The sequence below is a fragment of the Meriones unguiculatus genome, chromosome 14 (assembly GCF_030254825.1).
Source record: "Meriones unguiculatus strain TT.TT164.6M chromosome 14, Bangor_MerUng_6.1, whole genome shotgun sequence".
NCBI lineage: Eukaryota > Metazoa > Chordata > Mammalia > Rodentia > Muridae > Meriones > Meriones unguiculatus.
Genome location: NC_083361.1, coordinates 47,924,519 through 47,948,101, shown reverse-complemented (window position 1 = coordinate 47,948,101; position 23,583 = coordinate 47,924,519). Strand labels below are relative to the sequence as shown.

Sequence of the window (23,583 nt, the reverse complement as noted above, 5' to 3'; positions counted from 1 at the left end):
CTCAAAGATACCATTGGGCTTACTGACTTTCACCTCTGTGCAACTTGGTCGTTTTGACTTTGAGAAAGGAGGAGTTAAGAATGACCATACTGCAATGCTATACTCACTGCTTCTTCTTTGCTTTGTCCAACTTCCTGTCTGCCCACTGAGAGGCGTCCACACTGTGCCTGCTGGCACTGGCAAAGATGCTCTCACAGACAGCTTCTGAGGAAGTCATCAAAAGAAGAGAAATCCTTGCCACAGTGGCTAAAATCTGAGGGGATTGGAAGGGAGGAAATGAATTCAATAGTTGGTTCTGGGAAAGACTGAACTGCTGGCAGACTTGAAGGTCGGGACACTTTAGAAAGTCAAGGTTGCCTAGACGCATTTCCTTTTCTGATAACCTTCATACTTATTATGTTGCAGGTTAAAACTTGGAGAGGTGCTTCCCTTCTGGCAGGACAGGTAAGTGACGCTGCTTCCCATTGTGTCTTTTGTTTGTAGGCAGGCTGCATTCTCGCCTGACGAAATATTTACCTACTGTGTACCACTAGAGAAGAGATTTATTTAACGTCCCTCTCATGGCTAAACAACCTAGGCTTCATCTTGCCTCTTGATGGTGGAACACTTGCTATGGCCTTGGCATTGTAGGGAACTTAGCTAGGTAGTCCCAACCCAAGCAAGTGACAAGGATACAACCTAATACCATTAGTATTTTGAGGTGCATTTGGAAAACCAACAGTTGGGTGAAGTTATTGGCATATTTGACTTTCTTTTGAAGCAACCATTGAAGCTTCCAATTCTAAATAATATATCCAGAAGTACTAAGAAAAGCCTTCTCCCAGCTCCTTCCCTTATCGACATTCAAGCTCAAAGAATTAAACTCTTATTTCTGCCCTGACAGGTGTGGAACCCAAAGGAAGATGATAGGGTGTTAGGAGTCTAGACCCCTAGAGCACAGAACAATAACCCTCACAAATTTCATCTATGCTTGATCCTCTGGTGTGGATACTAAGAGAGCCACCAATGCGTTTTCACTTCCTTGGTAGTAGCATGGAAACATGCAATCTTGCCCTCTAAAATTCAGGTGAATTGCCATAAAGTTTTCGAAAACCCAAACAGAGCGGACAATGAACCATATTTATTCTTTTTATAAATGATTATGGATTATGTTGAGCCAGAAATCTAGTTGTCCATTGTAAGAACAAAACAAAACAAAACTAAGAATATTTTTGGTATTAAATGCAATGCCTTCCTTCATCTTGGAAACTGGGTGGTGTTGAGTTCATTTGAAGAAACATGACATGAGAGGTGATAAGAAGAGAAGGTTCAGGAATCAGGCACACAGAACCCAACTCCTGTCCCTGTCAATGTCCTGTGGGATACCTGGTGATGTATATGGACCAAAATGTAGCTTGGCCTTGTGTTGCTTTTTGTTGTCCAAGGAAATATGGAAGGAGCTGGTGGTCATGCGACATACATCACAAAATCCTCCAGAGCATTGACAATTGCAGGACAACTGGAAGGCTCAATACTGGGCACTGTAAGATGGAGAGGAACATACATGGAAGATTGGGAACAGGAGGAGGAAGTGTAAAGGCGGGTTAACATGACGAGCATAGAATCAAAACCGCAAATTAGGATGTTAAAAAAATCTTATCTAGATAGGAAAAAAAGTCATTTTGCTTTCTTGAATGTTTTCTCGATTCTTACCAAATCTTTTTTGTAAAGATTAAATACATAAGTTCAGGGAACATACACAGGTACCCGATTTGGGGCCAGTGACACCCACCAAAGGCAATGTGTTGACCTCTATTTTTCTCATATGGTGTCAAAGGGGAAAGGCTCTTTAATCCTGTCCTCTGTGTTTCCCCAGAACCTTTGACAGAATGAGCTACATGCCTCCTGCACAGTTTTGAACTTCCTTGTCAAGGCCCAGGAGTCTAGCTATCTGGGGTTTCACTTGGTAGATCAAAACTCATGTGTTGAGCGAAGGCCTTTCTGGATCTATGATGACAACAGGTATCTGAGGACGTTGACTGACTTGAACAGATGCGATCTGAGGTACAGATATGAGGTCCTCGTGAGACCCAAAAGGAGTTCAGAGCCTGCCTTGCACTCTTCCCTCTTCAGAGAGGATGAGAATTGTGCAGTATGGCATCAGATTCTGAGATTTTTCGAAAAAGGCCTCATAACAGTACCCATACTTGGTTTGATACAATCTTCATTGCTTTCTATTTTCAAAGAGATAGAAATGATTCCAAGTGATAGGGAGACAGCCTTTACTATAGGAGTAGGCACATATATCAGGTAGAGATGACTGTAGGTGCAAATGACGTACTCAAAAAATATGTAAGAACTGATGAATTCGAACATGCTGCTCATTCCTAGTCTCCGGAGAAGTACCCTTGCACATATGTGGTAAAGTGTCAAGAGGGGAGGTTAGGGCTCATGGCAGTAGTCCCAAGAATATTGGAGGACAATGACTGCCCTCGCACTTTACCCAAAGTTGTGTAAAGGCTGACGTATAACAAATAATTAAAGGATCTTTCAATTTATATAGACGAAAAATTGAAATGGTCTTTCCTGTTGGAGGCTGGGTAAATTCTAGATAATAATGGCTAGGTGAGAAGCCAGGGCACTTGTTTGAGACATTCCCTAGTTTTATTGGTGTTCATCATTTATGTCTTAGCTGCCAAAATATTCCAGAGCATGTTGTGTTTACCTATCTCTCTCTTGCATGGAAACCATCTCAGTTGATCCATCATGAGAAATGACAATTGGGCTTTGCTTTCTGTTATTTGTTGTTGTTGTTTCTGTTTTCCTCCTGGGTACATTCATCCTCTTATTGCCGCTCTCATACAGATGCAAATCATCTATTCTAATAAAATTTGCCTGTTACCCAAGATCAATGAAAACAACTATTCCTTTAAAAAACAAAGGAAAGGTATTTCTAAAGAACATGTTGCTAGCTGGTAGACCCACAATCCTGATAATGGATCAGACGCGCTAACTCTCCAATGAAACAAGAAAGAACCACAAACTGACTCTTCTTAACATCCTCATGATGAACACAATTAATTCAGAACTGAAACACACATATATGTATATATATGTATCTTACTACTAACAGACTTTTACGAAGCTGGAGCATAGGACTCTTGGTAACACTTGCTGGATACACAATTTCTAAAGCCATGGTTGAAGCTTGAATATCCAATCAAGGACATCATGTAATCTCAGATGTGTAGTACAACATACTCGATAAAAAGCAACCCAGTGTATTTGACCATGGGCTAGTCAGTTAGTGCGTAGAAAACATCTTCTTTTCATCAGATTTAACCTGAAGCATGGTAGATGATTCCCACGCTCTTCCAAGTGGAAGACTTGAGTTCCATGAATCGAGACATGGTAACATACATGTAGACAAAAAGGTACCTTTGGATTCCCCTCTCTTCCAAGATGAGGTTGCATGGCAGGGAAGAAATCTAAAGTCAATTATGGAACACTCTGTTGGATAAACAAGGAGAGAATTCCATGCACAGAGGACAAATTTCAATGACACCCTGAAATCTCAAAGATACCATTGGGCTTACTGACTTTCACCTCTTTGCAACTTGGTCGTTTTGACTTTCAGAAAGGCGGAGTTAAGAATGACCATACTGCAATGCTATACGCACTGCTTCTTCTTTGCTTTGTCCAACATCCTCGCTGCCCACTGAGAGGCGTACACAATGTGCCTGCTGGCACTGGCAAAGATGCTCTCACAGACAGCTTCTGAGGAAGTCATCAGAAGAAGAGAAATCCTTGCCACAGTGGCTAAAATCTGAGGTTATTGGAAGGGAGGAAATGAATTCAATAGTTGGATCTGGGAAAGACTGAACTGCTGGCAGACTTGAAGGTCGGGACACTTTAGAAAGTCAAGGTTGCCTAGACACATTTCCTTTTCTGATAACCTTCATACTTATTATGTTGCAGGCTAAAAATGGAGAGGTGATTCCCTTCTGGCAGGACAGGTAAGTGACGCTGCTTCCCATTGTGTCTTTTGTTTGTAGGCAGGCTGCATTCTCGCCTGACGAAATATTTACCTACTGTGTACCACAAGAGATGAGAATTATTTAACGTCCCTCTCATGGCTAAACAACATGGGCTTCGTCTTGCCTCTTGATGGTGGAACACTTGCTAATGCCCTGGCATTGTAGGGGACTTAGCTATTTAGTCCCAACCCAAGCAAGTGACAAGGATACTACCTAATACCATTAGGATTTTGAGGTGCATTTGGAAAACCAACAGTTGGGTGAAGTTATTGGCATATTTGACTTTCTTTTGAAGCTACCATTGAAGCTTCCAATTCTAAATAATATATCCAGAAGTACTAAGAAAAGCCTTCTCCCAGCTCCTTCCCTTATCGACATTCAAGCTCAAAGAATTAAACTCTTATTTCTGCCCTGACAGGTGTGGAACCCAAAGGAAGATGATAGGGTGTTAGGAGGCTAGACCCCTAGAGCACAGAACAATAACCCGCACAAATTTCATCTATCCTTGATTCTCTGGCGTGGATACTAAGAGAGCCACCCATGCGTTTTCACTTCCTTGTAAGTAGCATGGAAACATGCAATCATGCCCTCTAAAATACAGGTGAATTGCCATAAAGTTTTCGAAAACCCAAACAGAGCTGACAATGAACCATATTTATTCTTTTTATAAATGATTATGGATTATGTTGAGCCAGAAATCTAGTTGTCCATTGTCAGAACAAAACAAAACAAAACTAAGAATATTTTTGGTATTAAATGCAATGCCTTCCTTCATCTTGGAAACTGGGTGGTGTTGAGTTCATTTGAAGAAACATGACATGAGAGGTGATAAGAAGAGAAGGTTCAGGAATCAGGCACACAGAACCCAACTCCTGTCCCTGTCAATGTCCTGTGGGATACCTGGTGATGTATATGGACCAAAATGTAGCTTGGCCTGTGTGTTGCTTTTTGTTGTCCAAGGAAATATGGAAGGAGCTGGTGGTCATGCGACATACATCACAAAATCCTCCAGAGCATTGACAATTGCAGGACAACTGGAAGGCTCAATACTGTGCACTATAAGATGGAGAGGAACTTACATGGAAGACAGGGAACAGGAGGAGGAAGTGTAAAGGCGGGTTAACATGAAGAGCATAGAATCAAAACCGCAAATTAGGATGTTGAAAAAATCTTATCTAGATAGGAAAAAAAGTCATTTTGCTTTCTTGAATGTTTTCTCTATTCTTACCAAATCTTTGTTGTAAAGATTAAATACATAAGTTCAGGGAACATTCACAGGTACCCGATTTGGGGCCAGTGACACCCACCAAAGGCAATGTGTTGACCTCTATTTTTCTCATATGGTGTCAAAGGGAAAAGGCTCTTTAATCCTGTCCTCTGTGTTTCCCCAGAACCTTTGACAGAATGAGCTACATGCATCCTGCACAGTTTTGAACTTCCTTGTCAAGGCACAGGAGTCTAGCTCTCTGGGGTTTCACTTGGTAGGTGAAAACTCATGTGTTGAGCGAAGGCCTTTCTGGATCTATGATGACAACAGGTATCTGAGGACGTTGACTGACTTGAACAGATGCGATCTGAGGTCCAGATATGAGGTCCTCGTGAGACCCATGAGGAGTTCAGAGCCTGCCTTGCACTCTTTCCTCTTCAGAGAGGATGAGAACTGTGCAGTATGGCATCAGATTCTGAGATTTTTCGAAAAAGACCTCATAACAGTACCCATACTTGGTTTGATACAATCTTCATTGCTTTCTATTTTCAAAGAGATAGAAATGATTCCAAGTGATAGGGAGACAACCTTTATTATAAGAGTAGGCACATATATCAGGTAAAGATGACTGTAGGTGCAAATGACGTATTCAAAAAATTTGTAAGAACTGATGAATTCGAACGTGCTGCTCATTCCTAGTCTCCGGGGATGTACCCTAGCACATATGTGGTAAAGTGTCAGGACGGGAGGTTAGGGCTCATGGCAGTAGTCCCAAGAATATTGGAGGACAATGACTGCCCTCGCACTTTACAAAAAGTTGTGTTAAGGCTGACGTATAACTAATAATTAAAGGATCATTCAATTTATATACAGGGAAAATTGAAATGGTCCTTCCTGTTGGAGGCTGGGTAAATTCTTGATAATAATGGCTAGGTGAGAAGCCAGGGCACCTGTTGGAGACATTCCCTAGTTTTATTGGTGTTCATCATTTATGTCTTAGCTGCCAAAATCTTCCAGAGCATGTTGTTTTTACCTATCTCTCTCTCGCATGGAAACCATCTCAGTTGATCCATCATGAGAAATGACAATTGGGCTGTGCTTTCTGTTATTTGTTGTTGTTGTTTCTGTTTTCCTCCTGGGTACATTCATCCTCTTATTGCCGCTCTCACACAGATGCAAATCATCTATTCTAACAAAATTTGCGTGTTACGCAAGATCTATGAAAACAACTATTCCTTTATGAAACAAGGAAAGATATTTCTAAAGAACATGTTGCTAGCTGGTAGACCTACAATCCTGATAATGAATAAGAATCGCTAACTCTCCAGTGAAACAAGAAAGAACCACACACTGAATCTTCTTAACATCCTCATGATGAACACAATTAATTCAGAACTGACACACACATATATGTATATATATATATATATATATATCTTACTACTAACAGACTTTTACAAAGCTGGAGCATAGGACTCTTGGTAACACTTGCTGGATACACAATTTCTAAAGCCATGGTTGAAGCTTGAATATCCAATCAAGGACATCATGTAATCTCAGATGTGTAGTACAACATACTCGATAAAAAGCAACCCATGTGTATTTGACCACGGGCTAGTCAGTTAGTGCGTAGAAAACATCTTCTTTTCATCAGATTTAACCTGAAGCATGGTAGATGATTCCAACGCTCTTCCAAGTGGAAGCCTTGAGTTCCATGAATCGAGACATGGTAACATACATGTAGACAAAAAGGTACCTTTGGATTCCCCTCTCTTCCAAGATGAGGTTGCATGGCACGGAAGAACTCTAAAGTCAATTATGGAACACTCTGTTGGATAAACAAGGAGAGAATTCCATGCACAGAGGACACATTTCAATGATACCCTGAAATCTCAAAGATACCATTGGGCTTACTGACTTTCACCTCTGTGCAACTTGGTCGTTTTGACTTTGAGAAAGGAGGAGTTAAGGATGACCATACTACAATGCTATACGCACTGCTTCTACTTTGCTTTGTCCAACTTCCTCGCTGCCCACTGTGAGGTGTCCACACTGTGCCTGCTGACACTGGCAAAGATGCTCTCACAGACAGCTTCTGAGGAAGTCATTAGAAGAAGAGAAATCCTTGCCACAGTGGCTAAAATCTGAGGGGATTGGAAGGATGGAAATGAATTCAATAGTTGGTTCTGGGAAAGACTGAACTGCTGGCAGACTTGAAGGTCGGGACACTTTAGAAAGTCAAGGTTGCCTAGACGCATTTCCTTTTCTGATAACCTTCATACTTATTATGTTGCAGGCTAAAACTTGGAGAGGTGCTTCCCTTCTGGCAGGACAGGTAAGTGACGCTGCTTCCCATTGTGTCTTTTGTTTGTAGGCAGGCTGCATTCTCGCCTGACTAAATATTTACCTACTGTGTACCACTAGAGAAGAGATTTTTTTAACGTCCCTCTCATGGCTAAACAACCTAGGCTTCCTCTTGCCTCTTGATGGTGGAACACTTGCTATGGCCCTGGCATTGTAGGGGAGTTAGCTAGGTAGTCCCAACCCAAGCAAGTGACAAGGATACTACCTAATACCATTAGTATTTTGAGGTGCATTTGGAAAACCAATAGTTGGGTGAAGTTATTGGCATATTTGACTTTCTTTTGAAGCTACCATTGAAGCTTCCAATTCTAAATAATATATCCAGAAGTACTAAGAAAAGCCTTCTCCCAGCTCCTTCCCTTATCGACATTCAAGCTCAAAGAATTAAACTCTTATTTCTGCCCTGACAGGTGTGGAACCTAAAGGAAGATGATAGGGTGTTAGGAGTCTAGACCCCTAGAGCACAGAATAATGACCCTCACAAATTTCATCTATCTTGATCCTCTAGTGTGGATACTAAGAGAGTAACCCATGCGTTTTCACTTCCTTGTAAGTAGCATGGAAAAATGCAATCTTGCCCTCTAAAATTCAGGTGAATTGCCATAAAGTTTTCGAAAACCCAAACAGAGCTGACAATGAACCATATTTATTCTTTTTATAAATGATTATGGATTATGTAGAGCAAGAAATCTAGTTGTCCATTGTCTGAAAAAAAAATAGAAGAATATTTTTGATATAAAATGCAATGCCTTCCTTCATCTTGGAAACTGGGTGGTTTTGAGTTCATTTGAAGAAACAAGACATGAGAGGTGATAAGAAGAGTAGGTTCGGGAATCAGGCACACAGAACCCAACTACTGTCCCTATCAATGTCCTGTGGCCTGGTGATGTATATGGACTGAAATGTAGTTTGGCCTCTTTCTTCCTTTTTGTTGTCCAAGGAAATATGAAAGGAGCTGATGGTCATGCGACATACATCACAAAATCCTCCAGAGGACTGACAATTGCAGGACAACTGGAAGGCTCATTACTGGGCACTGTAAGATGGAGAGGAACATACATGGAAGACTGGGAACAAGAGGTGGAATCCTAAAGGAGGGAAAAGATGAAGAGCATAGAATCAAAACCGCAAACTAGGATGTTGAAAAAATCTTATCTAGATAGGAACAAAGTCATTTTGCTTACTTGAATGTTTTCTCTATTCTTACCAAAATCTCTGTTGTAAAGATTATGTACATAAGTTCAGGGAACATTCACAGGTGCCCGATTTGGGGCCAATGAAACCCACCAAATGCATTTATATGACCTTTATTTTTCTCATATGGTGTCAAAGGGGAAAGGCTCTTTAATCCTGTCCTCTGTGTTTCCCCACCACCTTTGACAGAATGAGCTACATGCCTCCTGCACAGTTTTGAACTTCCTTGTCAAGGCCCAGGAGTCTAGCTCTCTGGGGTTTCACTTGGTAGGTGAAAACTCATGTGGTGAGGGAAGGCCTTTCTGGATCTATGATGACAACAGGTATCTGAGGATGTTGACTGACATGAACAGATGCGATCTGAGGTCCAGAAATGAGGTCTTCGTGAGACCCATGGGGATTTCAGAGCCTGCCTGGCACTCTTCCCTCTTCAGAGAGGATGAGAATTGTGCAGTTTGGCATCAGATTCTGAGATTTTTCGAAAAAAGCCTCAAAACAATACCCATACGTGGTTTGATACATTCTTCATTGCTTTCTATTTTCAAAGAGATTCAAATGATTCCAAGTGATAGGGAGACAGCCTTTACTATAGGAGTAAGCACATATCAGGTAGAGATGACTGTAGGTGCAAATGACATACTCAAAAAATATCTAAGAACTGACGAATTTGAACGTGCTTCTCATTCCTAGTCTCGGTCGATGTACCCTTGCACATATGTGGTAAAGTGTAAGGAGGGGATGTTACAGCTCATGCCAGTAGTCCCAAGAATATTGGAGGACAATGACTGCCCTCGCCCTTTACCCAAAGTTGTGTAAAGGCTGAGGTATAACAAAAAATTCCAGGATCATTCAATTTATATGGAGGGAAAATTGAAGTGGTCTTTCCTGTTGGAGGCTGGGTAAATTCTAGATAATAATGGCTAGGTGAGAAGCCAGGGCACCTGTTTGAGACATTCCCTAGTTTTATTGGTGTTCATCAATTATGTCTTAGCTGCCAAAATCTTCCAGAACATGTTGTGTTTACCTATCTCTCTCTCGCATGGAAACCATCTCAATTGATCCATCATGAGAAATGACAATTGGGCTTTGCTTTCTGTTATTTGTTGTTGTTGTTTCTGTTTTCCTCCTGGGTACATTCATCCTCTTATTGCCGCTCTCACACAGATGCAAATCATCTCTTCTAACAAAATTTGCATGTTACCCAAGATCTATGAAAACAACTATTCCTTTAAAAAACAAAGCAAAGATATTTCTAAAGAACTTGTTGCTTGCTGGTAGACCCACAGTCCTGATAATGGAGTAGACACGCTAACTCTCCAATGAAACAAAAAGAACCACACACTTAATCTTCTTAATATCCTCAAGATGAACACAAGTAATTCAGAACTGACACACACACACACACACACACACACACACACACACACACATATATATATATATATATATATATATATATATATATATCTTACTACTAACAGACTTTTAGGAAGCAGGAGCATAGGACTCTTGGTAACACTTGCTGGATACACAATTTCTAAAGCCATGGTTGAAGCATTGAATATCCAATCAAGGACATCATGTAATCTCAGAAGTGTAGTACAACATACTCAATAAAAAGCAACCCATGAGTGTTTGACCACGGGCTAGTCAGTCAGTGCGTAGAAAACATCTTCTTTTCATCAGATTTAAACTGGAGCATGGTAGATCATTCCATCACTCTTCCAAGTGGAAGACTTGAGTTCCATGAATCGAGACATGGTAACATACATGTAGACAAATACACCTTTGGATTCCCCTCTCTTCCAAGATGAGGTTGCATGGCATGGAAGAAAGCTAATGTCAATTATGGAACCTTCTGTCAGATAAACAAGGAGAGAATTCCATGCACAGAAGACAAAATTCAATGACACCCTGAAATCTCAAAGATACAATAAGGCCTACCCACTTTCACCTCTCTGCAACTTGTTGGTGCTGACTTTGTGAAACGAGGAGTTAAGAATGACCATAGAGCAATGCTATAGGGAGTGCCTCTTCTTTGCTTTGTGCAACTTCCTCCCTGTCTACTGAGAGGTGTCCACACCGTGGCTGTTGGCACTGGTAAAGATGCTCTCACAGACTGCTTTTGAGGAAGCCATCAGAAGAATAGAAATCCTGGCCTCAGTGGCTAAACTCTGAGGGGATTGGAAGGGAGGAAATGAATTCAATAGTTGGTTCTGGGAACGAATGAAAAGCTGGCACACTTGAAGGACAGGACACTTTAGAAAGTCAAGGTTGCCTAAACGCATTTCCTTTTCTGATAGCCTTCATACTTATTATGTTGCAGGATAAAACGTGGAGAGGTGCTTCCCTTCTGGCAGGACAGGTAAGCAGTGACGCTGCTTCCCATGATGTGTTTTGTTGTAGGCAGGCTGCAGTCTTGTCTGACTAAATACTTACCTACTGTGTACTTCTAGAGATGAGATTAATTTGAGGTCCCTCTCATGGATAAACACCCTAAGCTTCATCTTGCCTCTTGCTGGTGGAACACTTGCTATGGCCCTGGCATTGCAGTGGACTTAGCTAGGTAGTCCCACCCCAAGCAAGTGACAAGGATACAACCTAATACTATTAGTATGTTGAGGTGCATTTGGAAAACCAACAGTTGATGAAGTTATTGGCACATTTGACTTTCTTTTGAAGCTACCATTGAAGCTTCCAATTCTAAATAATATATCCAGAAGTACTAAGAAAAGCCTTCTCCCAGCACCTTCCCTTATCGACATTACAGCTCAAAGAATTATACTCTTATTTCTGCCCTGACATGTGTGGAACCCAAAGGAAGATGATAGGGTTTTAGGAGTCTAGACCCCTAGAGCACAGAACAATAACCCTCTCAATTTCATCTACCTTGATCCTCTGGCGTGGATACTAAGAGAGCAACCCATGCGTTTTCATGTCCTTATAAGTAGCATGGAAACTTGCAATCTTTCCCTCTAAAATTCACGTGAATTACCAAACAGTTTCGCAGCCCCAAACAGAGCTGACAGTGAACCATAATTAGTCTTCTTTATAAATTATTATGGATTATGTAGAGCAAGAATTCTAGTTGTCCATAGTCTGAAAAAAAAATAGAAGAATATTTTTGATATAAAATGCAATGCCTTACTTCATCTTGGAAACTGGGTGGTTTTGAGTTCATTTGAAGAAACATGAAATGAGAGGTGATAAGAAGAGCAGGGTCAGGAATCAGGCACACAGAACCCAACTCCTGTCCCTGTCAATGTCCTGTGGGATAGCTGGTGATGTATATGGACTGAAATGTAGCTTGGCTGTTTGTTCCTTTTTGTTTTCCAAGGAAATATGGAAGGAGATGGTGGTCATGTGACATACATCACAAAATCCTCCAGAGCATTGACAATGCAGGACAACTGGAAGGCTCAATAGTGGGCACTGTAAGATGGAGAGGAACATACATGGAAGACTGGGAACAGGAGGAGGAATCCTTAAAGAGGGTAAAGAGGAAGAGCATAGAATCAAAACCGCAAATTAGGATGTTGAAAAAATCTTATCTAGATAGGAACAAAGTCATTTTGATTACTTGAATGTTTTCTCTATTCTTACCAAAATCTCTGTTGTAAAGATTAAGTACATAAGTTCAGGGAACATTCACAGGTGCCCGATTTGGGGCCAATGACACCCACCAAATGCAATGATTTGACCTTTATTTTTCTCATATGGTGTCAAAGGGGAAAGGCTCTTTAATCCTGTCCTCTGTGTTTCCCCACCACCTTTGACAGAATGAGCTACATGCCTCCTGCACAGTTTTTAACTTCCTTGTCAAGTCCCAGGAGTCTAGCTCTCTGGGGTTTCACTTGGTAGGTGAAAACTCATGTGCTGAGCGAAGGCCTTTCTGGATCTATGATGACAACAGGTATCTGAGGACGTTGACTGACATGAACAGCTGGGATCTGAGGTCCAGATATGAGGTCTTCGTGAGACCCATGAGGATTTCAGAGCCTGCCTGGCACTCTTCCCTCTTCAGAGAGGATGAGAATTGTGCAGTTTGGCATCAGAATCTGAGAATTTTCGAAAAAAGCCTCAAAACAATACCCATACTTGGTTTGATACAATCTTCATTGCTTTCTATTTTCAAAGAGATTGAAATGATTCCAATTGATAGGGAGACAGCCTTTCCTATTGAAGTAGGCACATATATCAGGTAGAGATGACTGTAGGTGCAAATGACATACTCAAAAATTATATAAGAACTGAAGTTTTCGAACATACTGCTCATTCCTAGTCTCGGTGGATGTACCCTTGCAGATATGTGGTAAAGTGTCATGAGGGGATGTTATGGTTCTTGCCAGTAGTCCCAAGAATATTGGAGGACAATGACTGCCCTTGACCGTTACCCAAAGTTGTGTAAAGGCTGACGTAGAACAAATAATTCCAGGATCATTCAATTTATATATAGGGAAAATTGAAATGGTCTTTCCTGTTGGAGGCTGGGTAAATTCTAGATAATGATGGCTAGGTGATAAGCCAGGGCACCTGTTTGAGACATTCCCTAGTTTTATTGGTGTTCATCAATTATGTCTTAGCTGACAATGTCTTCCAGAGCATGTTGTGTTTACCTATCTCTCTCTCACATGGAAACCATCTCAGTTCATCCATCATGGAAATGGTAATTGGGATTTCTTTTATGTTATTTGTTGTTGTTTTTTCTGTTTTACTTCTGGGTACATTCATCCTTTTATTGCCGCTCTCACACAGATGGAAAGCATCTCTTCTAACAAAATTTGTGTCTTACCCAAGATCTATGAAAACAACTATTCCTTTAAAAAAATAAGGAAACATATTTCTAAAGAACATGTTGCTAGCTGGTAGACCCACAGTCCTGATAATGGAGAAGACAGGGTAACTCTCCAATGAAACAAGAAAGAACCAAACACTGAATCTTCTTGATATCCTCATGATGAACACAATTAATTCAGAACTAACACACATATATATATCTTACTACTTACAGACTTTTAGGAAGGAGGAGCATAGGACACTTTTTAACACTTGCTGGATACACAATTTCTAAAGCCATGGGTGAAGCATTGAATATCCAAACAAGGACATAATGTAAGATCAGATGTGTAGTACAACATACTCGATAAAAAGCAACCCATGAGTATTTGACCACCGGCTAGTGAGTTAGTGCGTAGAAAACATCTTCTTTTCATCAGATTAAACCTGAAGCATGGTAGGTGATTCCAACGCTCGTCCAAGTGGAAGACTTGAGTTCCATGTATCGAGACATGGTAACATACATGTAGAAAAAAAGGCACCTTTGGATTCCCCTCTCTTCCAAGATGAGGTTGCATGGCAGGGAAGAAATCTAAAGTCAATTATGGACCACACTGTTGGATAAACAAGGAGAGAATTCCATGGACAGAGGACAAATTTCAATGACACCCTGAAATCTCAAAGATACAATAGGGCTTACCCACTTTCACCTCTGTGCAACTTGTTCATGCTTACTTTGAGAATTGAGGAGTTAAGAATGACCATACTGCAATGCTATAGGCAGTGCTTCTTCTTTGCTTTGTGCAAGTTCCTCCCTGCCCACTGAGAGGCATCCACACTGTGTCTGCTGACACTGGTAAAGATGCCTTCACAGACAGCTTAAGTGGAACCAATCAGAAGAAGAGAAATCTGAGCCAAAATGGCTAAACTCTGAGGGGATTGGAAGGGAGGAAATGAATTCAATAGTTGGTTCTGGGAAAGACTGAACGGCTGGCAGACTTGAAGGTAGGGACACTTTAGAAAGTCAAGGTTGCCTAGATGCATTTCCTTTTCTGATAACCTTCATACTTATTATGTTGCAGGCTAAAACTTGGACAGGTGCTTCCCTTCTGGCAGGACAGGTAAGAAGTGACACTGCTTCCCGTGATGTGTTTTCTTTTTAGGGAGGCTGCAGTCTCAGCTCACTAAATATTTACCTCTTGTGTACTTCTAGAGATGAGATTAATTTGACATCCCTCTCATGTCTAAACAACCTAGGCTTCATCTTGCCTCTTGCTGGTGGAACACTTGCTATGGCCCTGGCATTGTAGGGGACTTAGTTAGCTAGTCCCAACCCAAGCAAGTGACAAGGATACTACCTAATACCTTTAGTATGTTGAGGTGCATTTGGAAAACCAACAGTTGGGTGAAGTTATTGGCATATTTGACTTTCTTTTGAAGCTACCATTGAAGCGTCCAATTCTAAATAATATATCCAGAAGTACTAAGGAAAGCCTTCTCCCAGCTCCTTCCCTTATCGACATTCAAGCTCAAAGAATTAAACTCTTATTTCTGCCCTGACAGGTGTGGAACCCAAAGGAAGATGATAGGGTGTTAGAAGTCTAGACCCCCAGAGAATAGAAAAATAACCCTCAGAAATTTCATCTATCCTTGATCCTCTGGAATGGATACCAAGAGAGCAACCCATGCATTTTTGCGTCCTGGTAGGTAGCATGGAAACTTGCAATCTTGCCCTCTAAAATTCAGGTGAATTGCCATAAAGTTTTCGCAGCCCCAAACACAGCTGACAATGAACCATAATTATTCTTCTTTATAAATGATTATGTATTATGTTGAGCCAGAAATGTAGTTGTCCATTGTCAGAAAAAAAAAACAAAACGAAGAATATTTTTGGTATTAAATGCAATGCCTTCCTTCATCTTGGAAACTGGGTGGTGTTGAGTTCATTTGAAGAAACAGGACTAGAGAGGTGATAAGAAGAGCAGGTTCAGGAGGCAGGCACACAGAACCCATCTCCTGTCCCTGTCAATGTCCTGTGGGATACCTGGTGATATATATGGACCATAATGTAGCTTGGCCTGTGTGTTTCTTTTTGTTGTCCTAGGAAATATGGAAAGAAATGATGGTCATGAGACAGACATCACAAAATCCTCCATAGAATTTACAATTGCAGGACAACTGGAATGCTCAATACTGGGCAATGTAAGACGGAGAGAAAATACATGGAAGACAGGGAACAGGAGGAGGAATCCTAAAGGAGGGTAAAGAGAAAGAACATAGAATCAAAACCGCAAATTAGGATGTTGAAAAAATCTTATCTAGATAGGAACAAAGTCATTTTGCTTACTTGAATGTTTTCTCTATTCTTACCAAAATCTCTGTTGTAAAGATTGAGTAGATAAAATCAAGGAATATTCACAGGTACCCGATATGGGGCCAGTGACACACACCAAATGCAATGTTTTGACCTTTATTTTTCCCATATGGTGTCAAAGGGGAAAGGCTCTTTAATCCTGTCATCTGTGTTTCCCCACCACCTTTGACAGAATGAGCTACATGCCTCCTGCACAGTTTTGAACTTCCTTGTCAAGGCCCAGGAGTCTAGCTCTCTGGGGTTTCACTAAGTAGGTTAAAACTCATGTGTTGAGCGAAGGCCTTTCTGGATCTATGATGACAACAGGTAAGTGATGACAATGACTGACTTAGAAGATGCGATCCGAGGTCCAGATATGAGGTCCTCGTGAGACCCATGAGGATTAGAGAGCCAGCCTGGCACACTTCCCTCTTCAGTGACGATGAGAACTGTGCAGTTTGGCATCAGATTCTGAGATTTTTCGAAAAAAGCCTCAAAACAGTACCCATACTTGGTTTGATACATTTTTCATTGCTTTCTATTTTAAAAGAGATTGAAATGATTCCAAGTGATAGGGAGACAGGCTTTACAATAGGAGTAGGCACATATATCAGGTAGAGAAATCTAATGGACGTACTCAAAAAATATCTAAGAAATGATGAATTCGAACGTGCTGCTCATTCCTAGTCTCGGTCGATGTACCCTTGCACATATGTGGAAAAGTGTCAGGAGGGGATGTTATGGCTCATCCCAGTAGTCCAAAGAATATTGGAGGACAATGAATGCCCTCGACTTTTACCCAAAGTTGTAAAGGCTGACATACAACATATAAATCCAGGATCATTCAATTTATATATAGGGAAAATTGAAATGGTCTTTCCTGTTGGAGGCTGGGTAAATTCTAGATAATAATGGCTAGGTGAGAAGCCAGGGCACCTGTTTGAGACATTCCCTAGTTTTATTGGTGTTCATCATTTATGTCTTAGCTGCCAAAATCTTCCAGAGCATGTTGTGTTTACCTATCTCTCTCGCGCGCAGAAACCATCTCAGTTGATCCATCATGAGAAATGACAATTGGGCTTTGCTTTCTGTTATTTGTTGTTATTGTTTCTGTTTTCCTCCAGGGTACATTCATCCTCTTATTGCCGCTCTCCCACAGATGAAAACCATCTCTTCTAACAAAATTTGCGTGTTACCCAAGATCTATGAAAACAACTATTCCTTTAAAAAATAAAGGAAAGATATTTCAAAAGAACATGTTGCTAGCTGGTAGACCCACAGTCCTGATAATGGAGCAGACACGCTAACTCTCAAATGAAACAAGAAAGAACCACACACTGAATCTTCTTAATGTCCTCATGATGAACACAATTAATTCAGGACTGACACATATATATATGTGGATACACAATTTCTAAAGCCATGGGTAAAGCATTGAATATCCAATCAAGGACATCATGTAAGATCAGTTGTGTAGTACAACATACTCAATACAGAGCAACCCATGAGTGTTTGACCACAGGTTATTCGGTTAGTGCATAGAAAACATCTTCTTTTCATCAGATTTAAACTGAAACATGGTAGATGATTCCAATGCTCTTCCAAGTGGAAGACTTGAGTTCCATGAATCGAGACATGGTAACGTACATGTAGACACAAAGGCACATTTGGATTCCCTTCTCTTCCAAAATGAGGTTGCATGGAAGGGAAGAAATCTAAAGTCTATTATGGAAGACTCTGTTTGTTAAACAAGGAGAGATTTCCATGCACAGAGCACAAATTTCAATCACACCCTGAAATCTCAAAGATACAATAGGGCTTACTGACTTTCACCTCTGTGCAACTTGTTCGTTTTGACTTTGAGAAACGAGGAGTTAAAATGACCATACTGCAATGCTATATGCAGTGCATCTTCTTTGCTTTGTGCAACATCCTCTCTTCCAACTGAGAGGCGTCCACACAGTGTCTGCTGGCAGTGGTAAAGATGCTCTCAAAGACAGCTTTAGAGGACACCATCAGAAGAATAGAAATCCTTACCACAGTGGATAAACTCTGAGGGGATTGGAGGGAAGGAAATGAATTCAATAGTTGGTTCTGGGAAGGACTGAACAGCTGGCAATCTTGAAGGTCAGGACACAGTAGAAAGTCAAGTTTCCCTAGACGCATTTCCTTTTCTGATAACATTCATCCTTATTATGTTGCAGGCTAAAACTTGGAGTTCCCGAAGGTATCATACTCCACAATAGCCATGCACACAGCCTCACACCATACAGGTGAGTGGAAAGATTCTGCCTCTAGACATCCTGTCCTATGGCCATATGCCTACACCTTCTACAATCCTCAGCTGGTGTCAGCTTATTTACTTTGGTTAAATCTGAAAAGAGTCTGCCAAACAAACCTCATTTCCAGAGCAGTGATTCCAAAGTTCCTGGAATCCATGAATTTTAACAGAAATAGACAGGAGTGAATGTTCACAGACAAAATGGGATACCTGAGAGCTGCACTCTGCATTTTCCTTTTGGGTGACTTCTGGCAGGAGATTTGTAGGAACCACCAAATCTATTCTTGCCTGGTCTCGAGTTTCTGCTTGCAATGCCACCCTTGAGCAGGAGCTTCAGCAATTGACAGCCTGACAGTTCCCAAAGGCTATCATACTGCACAATAGCCATGCTTCCTGGGAACCATTGCCCGGGTTGGATTAGTCATCACACTCTCACTCAGATGTCTGTCACTTACCCTGGTGATTGGACTGAGGAAAATCAGCAAGATTCATTGGGTTGTCCTTTGGCCCTGAGTATCCTCTCTGGTTTTCATTCAACTCTTACTTGGTGATCATTCTCCAGCCAATCATGAGTAGATCCACCTGAAAGACCCACTGATAAGGGCAGGTGTAAGACCAATGCCATGATACGTTACAGATTTCGGCAGTAGACTGAAAAACTTTTGAGATCTTTGCAATGGGTCGCCATGCAACTACATTTCAGCTAGACAGGAGGCCTACACAATACTTTGTGTGTTTCTGTGCCTACCCTGGTCTGGTAGCACCAGGAGATCCAGACAGAAATCCCTCCGAGGATTTCCAGGTGAGAAGCAGGCCCTGGAGAGAGAGGACTACCCCTATGATGTTTTCTAAATGCATAAAGGACCACCCAGCAGATATTTGCCCATCCTACAGGTTGCTCTTTCCACCAGTGTCAAAATCACATGAGGAAGGACATAGGTGTAGACAATGCTAGGAGAATGGCCATGGGACTGAAAGGTGGGAGCTGGCTATCTCTGGCTGTGGAAGCAGAGAGGCTAAGTTTGATCCTCTCACTGCTTTTGCTTCTTTGGCCCTGATTAAATTGTTGGCCATCATTATTCTTGGGTGCGTGGCATTCATTCCAGGATGCAAGAGAAGCCATTCACTGCTCTTATCCCCAAAGGCACTACTCCTGGAGGTGCATCCTCACATTACTGTGACCTGACCATTTTAGGCCAGAGAGGACATACAGATGCCCTGACCACATTCTCTTCCACTCCACTCACAATGTGCTCCTTCACAGGACAGAAAAAAATGCTGTCCCTGCATCCCTTGAAGTCATCGGGACCCAGCTATCCCATGCAGGCTAAACTTACCACAACCCATCTCCAAGGAAGTCTTGTCGGCTCTGGTAAGCTGTTCTTGTAGAGGATCAAAAGGCATGCGTAGCTCTGTCTGTCCAAGGCAGGGTCTGTGTTGACAACCCAATGTCACAAAAAGAGGTGATGACATAAAATTCATGCTCAGTAGGATTACGATGAGGCCCAGCCAACGGGATGTGGGAGATAAGGGTCTACTTCTCCTTGAGACAAGTGATGTTTAGGGAAGTCCTTAGGTCCCAAAGCCCCTTTTTCCCTGAGGCAGATTCCTATACACTCCTGGGGCACATCTGTGTGAGAGCTCCGAGGGCCCTATCGACCAGCACCTTTTCTGATTTTCTACTGCTCCACTAGACTATGCTGCCAAGGGGCAGGGAGCTCACGCCTTTGTCTTCTCTCTTTCCTTGTAGTCATCTGCCGTGACCTCTTGCAGCCCACAGCATCACACCAATCAGGTGAGTGGAAAGTTGCTGGCTTGCGACACAATTTCCACTGACTATGCCTCCAGGTTTTACAGTCTCTGCTGGTCTCAAATTATCGTCTTTGGGTGAATCCGACAATGGTCTTCGCAGGAAGCCTCCATTTCTAGAGCAGGAATTCCAGATTTCCTGGATTCCCATCATTCTCACTCAAATAGATATGAGTCAATGTTCACAGACCAAACGGGATGGCTGAGAGCTGGGCTCTGGGTTTTCCATTTGGGTGATTTCCTGCAGTAGATTTGTAGGAATCGCCAAATCCATTCATCCCTGATTTTAGGTTTCTGCTTGCACTGCCACTCTTGAGAAGGAACTGCAGCAATTGAAGTGCCGACAGTTAGAGGAGGTCTAAATTTCCCACATCCCCAAGCACCCTACGTACAAATGCCAGGATTGGCATTAGCGATCACATTTGAACCCCGAAGCCTCTTAGCCTAGTAATTGGACCTAGGGAAATCACAACATTCGGGGGTATTCATTTGGCCCTGGATATCATCATCTGTGTTTCTTTCTTCTCATACTTAATGAACATTCTCCAGCCTATCAAAAAGTACAAGGATATGTAGGACCAATGATAAGGTCAAGTGTAATCACACAGACACAAATCCATGAGACACAGTGAGAATTCCAGTAGTAGACTCAAAACCATGTAAGAGTTTCTATAAAATACATTTATGTTATACTCTTCTTCTTCTTCTTCTTCTTCTTCTTCTTCTTCTTCTTCTTCTTCTTCTTCTTCTTCTTCTTCTTCTTCTTCTTTGATAAAAACACAGTTGCTTAACTTGGCATCCCAGCTCAAGCCTCCTCCCTCCTCACCACCCAATCCCACCCTCCCTCCCTCCCTCATGTCCTCCCATGCCCCTTGCCAAGTCCACTGTTAGGGAAAGGCCTCCACAACTTCCACCTGACCTAGCCTATCAAGTCTCATGAGAACTGAAGGCATTGTCTTCTTCTGTGGCCTGCTGAGGCTGCTTCCCCATCAGGGGGAAGTGTTCAAAGGGCCAGCCATTGAGTCCAGGTCAGAGACAGTCCCTGTTCCCATTACTAGGGAACTAACCTGGAGACTGAGCTGCCAAGGGCTGCATCTGGGTGGTGGCTCTAGGGTTTCTGGGTTATCCCCATGAATGGTCCCTGGTTGGGGTATCAGCCTAAGAGGAGACCCATGGGCGCAGATGTTTTGGATCTGTTGCTCTTCTTCTCTTACTTGGTGATCATTCTACGGCCAAGCTTGAAGTACAAGTATGGGTAGGACCACTGATAAGAGCAGTATACTCTGACAGACACCAATGCCATGAAAAACAGTAAGAATTCCAGTAGCAAACTCAAAGGCCTTTGAGAGCTTTTCACCCTGCAGCCAGGGACGAACATTAGAGCTACCACAGAATCCTCCACCATACTTTGAGTTCATGTGTCTCCCGTGATCTTTTAGTGCTAGCAGTAAAAATGAGAATCCATCCTAGGATTTCAAGGCGAGAGTTAGTCCCTTCAGAGAAGGGATCATCCCCAGGTGATGTTTCCTCTGGTGCATAATGGGTGCTCCAGCAGATGTTTGTCCATTCTGAAGGGTTGCTCTGCATGGCCTTGTCAAAATGGGTTGAGATGGTTGGTGGTAACAATCCTAGGACAGTGTCCGTGGCAAAGAAAGGAGTGAGCTGGCTCATCTGACTGTGGAAGCAGGGAGGCTAAGGGCGATTCTCTTAGTATCTTGGCTTCCTTGGCATCGACTAACCTATTAGCATGCGCTTATCTTCTGTGCTCTGCGGTCCTATTAAGACCGAATAGGCAGCCACCTTGGCGTTCATCCCCAAAGGCAGAAAACAGAAAGGAACCTCCTTAGGTTACTATGACCTGAACCTTTTATGCAGAATAGCACTTACAAGAGCCCTGAGACCATTCTCTTCTAACCTACCCACAATGTGCTTCACAGACATGAGAAATGGTGTCCCTGAGGCCCTTGGCATTGTCTCAACCCTGCTACTGAGTGCGGCCTCAAAGTTCACCCACCTAACTCCGAGGAAGTCTTGTCAGCTCCGGTAAGCAGCTCTTGTAGAGGATCGTAAAGCACTTGTAGCTGTGTCTGTCCATGGCTGGGTCTATGATGATAACCCAATGTCACGAAGAGAGGTGATGACATAAAAATCATGCTTAATAGGATCACGCTGAGGCCCAGCCAGCCGGACCTGGGAGACGAGGGCCTACTTCTCCTTGAGACTTTCTCAAGGGATTTATATGGAGGTCTCTAGGTCTCCAAGCTCCCCAAGCACTTGTTTCTCCTAAGGGAGAATCTTATACACTCCTGGGGCCCATCTGTGTGTGAGCACTGATGACTCCACCAGCAAGCACCTTTTCTGAATGCCTACTGCTCAGATAGTCTATGCTGTCAAATGGAGAGCCCATGCCTTTGTCTTCTCTCTTGTCTTGTAGTCATCTACCATGACCCCTCGGAGCTCACAGCCTCACACCAACCAGGTAAGGGGAAAGATCCTGCCTCAAGACATCCTGTCCTACGGCCATATGCCTACACCTTCTACAATCCTCAGCTGGTGTCAGCTTATTTACTTTGGGTGAATCTGAAAAGGGTCTGCCACACACACCTCATTTCCAGAGCAGTGATTCCAAAGTTCCTGGAATCCATGAATTTTAACAGAAATAGACACGACTGAACGTTCACAGACAAAATGGGATACCTGAGAGCTGCACTCTGCATTTTCCTTTTGGGTGACTTCTGGCAGGAGATTTGTAGGAACCACCAAATCCATTCTTGCCTGGTCTCGAGTTTCTGCTTGCAATGCCACCCTTGAGCAGGAGCTTCAGCAATTGACAGCCTGACAGTTCCCAAAGGCTATCAGACTGCACAATAGCCATGCTCCCTGGGAACCATTGCCCGGGTTGGATTAGTCATCACACTCTCACTCAGATGTCTGTCACTTACCCTGGTGATTGGACCGAGGAAAATCAACAAGATTCATTGGGTTGTCCTTTGGCCCTGAGTATCCTCATCTGGTTTTCATTCAACTCTTACTTGGTGATCATTCCCCAGCCAATCGTGAGTAGATCCACCTGAAAGACCCACTGATAAGGGCAGGTGTAAGACCAATGCCGTGACACTTTACGGATTTCGGCAGTAGACTCAAAAACTTTTGAGATCATTGCAATGGGTCGCCATGCAACTACATTTCAGCTAGACAGGAGGCCTACACAATACTTTGTGTGTTTCTGTGCCTACTCTGGTCTGGTAGCACCAGGAGATCCAGACAGAAATCCATCCGAGGATTTCCAGGTGAGAAGCAGGCCCTGGAGAGAGAGGACTACCCCTATGATGTTTTCTCAAATGCATAAAGGACCACCCAGCAGATATTTGCCCATCCTACAGGTTGCTCTTTCCACCAGTGTCAAAATCACATGAGGAAGGACATAGGTGTAGACAATGCTAGGAGAATGGCCATGGTACTGAAAGGTGGGAGCTGGCTATCTCTGGCTGTGGAAGCAGAGAGGCTAAGTTTGATCCTCTCACTGCTTTTGCTTCTTTGGCCCTGATTAAATTGTTGGCCATCATTATTCTTGGGTGCGTGG

The 23,583-nt window shown here is 42.5% G+C and overlaps 1 long non-coding RNA gene and 7 other non-coding genes across 9 annotated transcripts; 7 read left to right on the top strand and 1 right to left on the bottom strand.

Annotated features, from left to right (window-relative positions):
* Positions 1 to 1,982: 1,982 nt before the first annotated feature.
* Positions 1,983 to 2,047, top strand: LOC132647429 (small nucleolar RNA SNORD109A). The gene has a single exon (XR_009585797.1). It is a non-coding gene; the product is annotated as a small nucleolar RNA SNORD109A (small nucleolar RNA).
* Positions 2,048 to 5,534: 3,487 nt separating this feature from the next.
* Positions 5,535 to 5,599, top strand: LOC132647733 (small nucleolar RNA SNORD109A). The gene has a single exon (XR_009586076.1). It is a non-coding gene; the product is annotated as a small nucleolar RNA SNORD109A (small nucleolar RNA).
* Positions 5,600 to 9,085: 3,486 nt separating this feature from the next.
* On the top strand, positions 9,086 to 9,150 carry LOC132647695 (small nucleolar RNA SNORD109A). Its single transcript, XR_009586041.1, has one exon. It is a non-coding gene; the product is annotated as a small nucleolar RNA SNORD109A (small nucleolar RNA).
* Positions 9,151 to 12,675: 3,525 nt separating this feature from the next.
* LOC132647410 (small nucleolar RNA SNORD109A) lies at positions 12,676 to 12,740 on the top strand. The gene has a single exon (XR_009585778.1). It is a non-coding gene; the product is annotated as a small nucleolar RNA SNORD109A (small nucleolar RNA).
* Positions 12,741 to 16,218: 3,478 nt separating this feature from the next.
* Positions 16,219 to 16,282, top strand: LOC132647442 (small nucleolar RNA SNORD109A). Its single transcript, XR_009585810.1, has one exon. It is a non-coding gene; the product is annotated as a small nucleolar RNA SNORD109A (small nucleolar RNA).
* Positions 16,283 to 16,434: 152 nt separating this feature from the next.
* On the bottom strand, positions 16,435 to 20,804 carry LOC132647204 (uncharacterized). Of its 2 annotated transcripts, none has more exons than XR_009585531.1 (2): positions 19,529 to 20,804; positions 16,435 to 18,785 (listed from the first exon to the last, which is right to left on the bottom strand). It is a non-coding gene; the product is annotated as an uncharacterized LOC132647204 (long non-coding RNA). The 2 variants fall into 2 exon arrangements; XR_009585530.1 differs by having other exon boundaries at positions 16,435 to 18,773.
* LOC132647465 (small nucleolar RNA SNORD115) lies at positions 19,620 to 19,698 on the top strand. Its single transcript, XR_009585834.1, has one exon. It is a non-coding gene; the product is annotated as a small nucleolar RNA SNORD115 (small nucleolar RNA).
* A 1,295-nt stretch (positions 20,805 to 22,099) lies between the features above and the next one.
* Positions 22,100 to 22,178, top strand: LOC132647301 (small nucleolar RNA SNORD115). The gene has a single exon (XR_009585669.1). It is a non-coding gene; the product is annotated as a small nucleolar RNA SNORD115 (small nucleolar RNA).
* The last annotated feature ends 1,405 nt before the right edge of the window (positions 22,179 to 23,583 follow it).